The sequence below is a fragment of the Desmodus rotundus genome, chromosome 2, assembly GCF_022682495.2.
Source record: "Desmodus rotundus isolate HL8 chromosome 2, HLdesRot8A.1, whole genome shotgun sequence".
NCBI lineage: Eukaryota > Metazoa > Chordata > Mammalia > Chiroptera > Phyllostomidae > Desmodus > Desmodus rotundus.
This window is the reverse complement of record NC_071388.1, coordinates 55,267,592-55,273,159: the sequence shown is the minus strand read 5'-3', so window position 1 is coordinate 55,273,159 and position 5,568 is coordinate 55,267,592. Positions and strand designations below refer to the sequence as shown.

At 35.2% G+C, this 5,568-nt stretch overlaps 1 pseudogene; it reads left to right on the top strand.

Annotated features, from left to right (window-relative positions):
* The first annotated feature begins 4,448 nt into the window (after positions 1-4,448).
* LOC112300940 (arginine-fifty homeobox-like) lies at positions 4,449-5,328 on the top strand (annotated as a pseudogene).
* The last annotated feature ends 240 nt before the right edge of the window (positions 5,329-5,568 follow it).

The following is a 5,568-nucleotide window of genomic DNA, read 5'->3' as shown; positions in this document are numbered from 1 at the left end:
AAACTTTTTCCCCTAGTTAATAGTATATTTACTATTGGTTGTATGTTATAGAATGGCTAATAAAGTATTCAAATATTTATATTTGTATAATACATATTTATCAATACTAACATTAAAGCTATCATTTTTAGGCATATTTTTTAAAAAAACACAAATCATAAAAAGTGAATAAATAAATAGACTGGTAAAGAGAAAAATGAGTGATATGACAGTGCACAAATCTGCAGAATTTTTAATATTTGGTTTTCAACTACCACTTTTAACGAATCTGCATTCTATTTATTTACTTGTTCAAGACTAGATTTAATTTTTGTAAGCTGCATAGAATTCTCCATGTTAAGATATTGATATGACAAATTGGTGAGTCTTTTAGTTATTGATTCTTGGTAACCAAAGTAGACTTTCCCATTAGTAGCTTTTCTTTTTTTTTCCTCTGAAAGACATCTGCTGAGACAGAACTCTGCCACACAAAAGAAATATATGATTTCTTCAACTGGTTTCATCCAACAATTTGCAATGCAATCAAAATTTGCATTTTTAATGAAAATTACCTAAGTATTTGGAAAAAAACACCTATTTTGGTTAAAATGGACTAAATGCCCATTTTCAGGAAGTATATAGCACACTGATTGGCTGTTACCTCTATCACTCTTCCGACTACAAAATTATGACAGGCCTCACAGCAGGAAGCAAATGATCATCAATACCCTGTCCTGTGGGATACAATAAACTATCATTCACTTGCATAGAAATAAAATACACAAGGCTTCTCAGGCAAGGAGACAAGAGGAAAAGATGCTTTTATAAAATGGTTTCATATTACAAGGCAACTGTAATCAAAACAGTCTGGTGCTGGCATAAGAACAAACACACAGACCAATGGAACAGAATAGAGAGCCCAGAGATAAACCCATGCCCATATGGTCAGTTAATATTTAACAAAGGGAGAAGGAAAATAAAGTGGAGTAAAAATAGCCTCTTCAATAAATGGTTTTGGGAGATCTGGACAAGTACATCCAAAAAAAATGGAAGTAGACCACCAACTTACACCATCCACCAAAATAAACTCAAGACAGATTAAAAAAAACTCAAATATAAGTCATGGCACAATAAAAGTCCTAGAGAGAACATAGGCAGGAGAATTTCAGATATTCCATGTAGCAGTATTTTCACCAATATGTCCCCTAGGGCAAGGGATATAAAGGAAAGAATAAACAAAGGGGACTACATAAAACTAAAAAGCTTCTACACAGCTAAAGAAAACATCAACAAAATGGAAAGGGCACCAACCATATGGGAAAACATATTTGCCAATGATACCTCAGACAAGGGTCTGATATCCAAAATATATAAAGAACTCATATAATTCCACTCCGGGAAGACAAACGATCCATTTTAAAAATGGACAAAGAACCTGAACAGACATTTCTTCAAGGAGAACATACAGAAGGTCCATAGACACATGAAAAAATGCTGAACATCACTAGCCATTTGAGAGATGCAAATTAAAACCACAATGAGATATCACTTCACACTGGTCAGAATGGCCATCACTAATAAATAAACAAAATAGTGCTGGTGAAAAGGGAACCCTGGTACACTGTTGGTGGGAATGCAGACTGGTGCAGCCACTGTGAAAAACAGTATGGAATTTCTTCAAAAATCTGAAACTGTCTTTTGACCCAGTAATACCACTGCTGGGATTATACCCTCAGAATTCTGAATCACCAATTCAAAAGAACCTATGTACCCCATTGTATATAGCAACATTATTTACAATAGCCAAGTGCTGGAAGCAACCTAAGTGTCCATCAGTAAATGAGTGGATCAAAAAACTGTGGTACATTTACTGGATGGTACACTATGCAACAGAAAGAAAGAAGGAACTCCTACCCTTTGTGACATCATGGATGGAACTAGAGAGCATTATGCTAAGTGAAATATGCCCGTCATTGAAACACAAATGCCATATGATCTCACCTACAAGTGGAACCTAATCAACAAAATGAACAAGTGAGTAAAATAGAATCAGAAACATTAACATAAAGAACAAACTGACAGTGACTGGGGAGGGGGAAGAGGAATAACAGGGAAAAGAAGGGGAAGGGGCAAGCCAAGGAACATGAATAGAGGACTCATGGGCACGGAGAATGTGGGAGATTGACTGTGGGAGTGGGTGGGAGTGGGTCAGGACAGGTGAGAACAATGGGGAAAAAGCAGGAAAACAATAACTGAAAGACAATAAAAAAGCAAAAAAAAAAATGGTTTGATATTACACTGGGGTGGGACCTCGCAAAGGGTTTATCTCATGATGGTAAGAAACTTTTCCATATAGATTTCATTTAAAATATACTGTCTGTCTTTCTTTGAGCTCTTTGAGCTCTTCAATCAAATGGCAAGGTCTTACCTCTGAGGAGATAAAGAAAATTTATAATCCTATAATTAATTCCACAGCACATAAAGTATAAAAAATTTTTTAATTCCATTAAAAATAAGACAAGGCAAATATAATGCGAAAAAACGTTCTGGTTAATGTATTTCAATAACCCAATAGGTAATATTTCATGCCTATTAATTACAATTAATAGGCATGAAATATATACTTCAATATCACATACTGAATTGGATGAATCAAAGTGAAGTACAATTAAAAACTGACATTCCTGGCATTGCAGTTGAACGTCTATTGTCTATTTGTTACTCTAAAAGGTGAGAACAAATAAGCTTAATTAAATATCAGCATGTGACTCGGATTTAACTTATTATAACCAGATTATATGGGATTGAGGAATAAAATAAGAGCAACACTTTCTAAAGAATAATGAATAATTAATTCATCTGATATTTATTCAAGCAACGATTATGCTGATAAATGTTTAATTTCAATTACTGAACCTAAAATTTTCCTGAAGGCATAAAGAGAATACAGCAACTCTAGACAGACCCACATGCTTTTCAAAGATAGAATATTCACCAGTCTAAAGCTATAATGGCATTATTTTTAACCTCCAAAAGGATAGAATTTATATATTAATCTTCAGATTTATTTCATTTAATTAATTTAAGGCTTTGCATTTTCTAAATTTGTATTCTGTTTGTGAATTTTCAGCAAAACAGGCCGATGTTATGCTCAAGGATTTGAGACTAGGAATGTATATACGTCCAAATTATAAATCAACTTTTAAAGAGTTTAAACAAGAGATAGTTGCATTTAAGCTGTAGGATAAAAGGAATCAACTACTGTTATCCTAAGAACATAGATAATATCAAATTAATTATGTGAAGTGAAAGAAGCCAGACTCACAAATGTACCTAATGTGTAGACTCTATACTACAGAGACAAAAAAGTAGATCAATGGTTGTCAGGATCTGGAAGTGGGAAAAAATGTTTACTATAAATAAATACAAGAAAAATATTGATGTGATGGAGCTATTCTGTATCTCGATTTTAGTGACAATTACACAGTGAGGTGCATTTGTTAGAACTCATAGAACTGTACACTAAAATAAGTGAATTATATACTGTGTAAATTATACCTCAACAAGCTTACTTAAAAATAAAACTTTAGGTTTAGCAAAGTCATAAGAAAACCAGGATGTCCTGAATTGGGGTCATTTAATCTAGGCAAAGTGGCAGAAATTAAATTCATATATTTAGAATTGGATAGTTAGAAGCATTTTTTGTAATTACCTATAGTGACATAGCTCCCAATGTAGAATGTTAGAAAGACTAAAAGCAAACTAAAATTACTCACTGCTGTCTTAGTGTCTCCCTCACATAGCATTAAGCAAAAGCAAAACTCCAATATGTAACCTAACACATTTTCCCAGCAACATAGATTATCATCTTTAACAGGAAAAGGAAAATTGGGAGAAAATTTAATTCTGTTAAGCATACTACTTCCCCTTTTCTTGAATTGCTACCTACTTTCAGGCCTTAGAAACAATATTATTAACCATCTTGCTAATGGCAATGAAATAATCCACATCATTCTTCACATGGCATCAAGAGGGAGGTCTCATTTTTAGAGCAGTGAATAGATTACGTTTCATACACCTAAAAACGAAATTTCACTCACCAAATATGATAAAATTGTTAATATGTCCCACTAAGTCTCAAGAAAAGGTTTAAGCAGGAAAGTAGAGAACAACCCTTCTTGTTGAAATTTCAGAGAGAATTTTTGGTAGTCTGAATGTTACTATGCAATTTAGATTATATCCAGAAGTCAGACACAAATGTAGAAAAAATCCCAATTATTTAGTTTAGTGGGAAAAAAAGATATGAAAATTATTCATCAGTTGGAAAGATAGAAAAGAAAACATTTGAGATATTATGTGAAGTAATAATAATCATTAAAATTATACACACACACACACAAGCATTAAAAGAATATAGAAACCACGAAAGAAACTGCATTTTCAGAGAGATACATCCAGCTGTCTTGAAAATGGGTACTCTGAGGGAATTCGTGACCGGCCTACCAATGAAGTGCTCTGGTGCCCAGATGAACAGAAGAGACACTGGGGCTCCCCAGGCCTACTCTTTTGTCTACATGAGTGATCACAGCATTGACAAGACACAACAAGACAAAGTGGACCACAGCTTTTCATCCCAGATGTCAGTACCTCTGATGAACAGAGTGGCCCCAGAGAATCCCCCACCACATGGATTCTCTTGTAACCACATGGATGATTCCAGCATGGACTTGATACCACAGAATCCAGCTGGTCCCACAATGTGGAAGAAACACCAAAAATGCACCTCATTTATGTATATGCAGCATGAACAGTTGGAGACTCTATTTAGCTACACCATGTTCCCAGATAAAGAATCTCTGAAAAGAACTCGCTTTGAAAATCAGCCTACCAGAGTCAACAATAAAGGTCTATCTGAGCCAAACTAAGGAAGTAGCAACAACAGCTGTCACCAAAGCAACCAAATCAGGTTATTCCAGCCAAGATTGTGCCCACCTCACCCACAAAATCAACCAATCCTTACTCTTTTTTTTTCCTGTACTTTCAGATTTCTCTAGCTCCCTTCCACCTAGCCCATAGGCCCTTCCAGTTTGGCATAGGATTCTATCATCACCGAGAGTCCCACAAGTGATGACCAAAATGCAAGATCCTTAGTTGAAGAGGCTGGTGGCTTCAGTTCTTGCTTTGTACTCGGATGCCTATGACATAAAGCAGATCATGGAACTGTACAATTTTCCTGATGAGGATGAAATTCCTGACACTTCTTTCTACTATTTATATCAGTATCTCACCCACAGACCCCAGCTAGAAGAAAAGGGTTCTTCTCTTAGCATCTTTGCTAATGCAGCTTAGGTCCAATGCCTGGGCAAACCTCAACCAGCATGACAAGCTGAGGCCTGTCAGTTTATAGCCTAAGAGACAGCCTAGGATTCCAGAACCCGTTCAGTATGCTTGACTTTGAGTTTCTCTGATCAAAGTGCTAATAAATACCAGATTGCACAAAAAAAGGATATAGAAACCATAACCAAGAACCAGTCATAAGTAAAGAACCTAATAACTGAAATGAAGAATATACTAGAAGGAATCAACAAC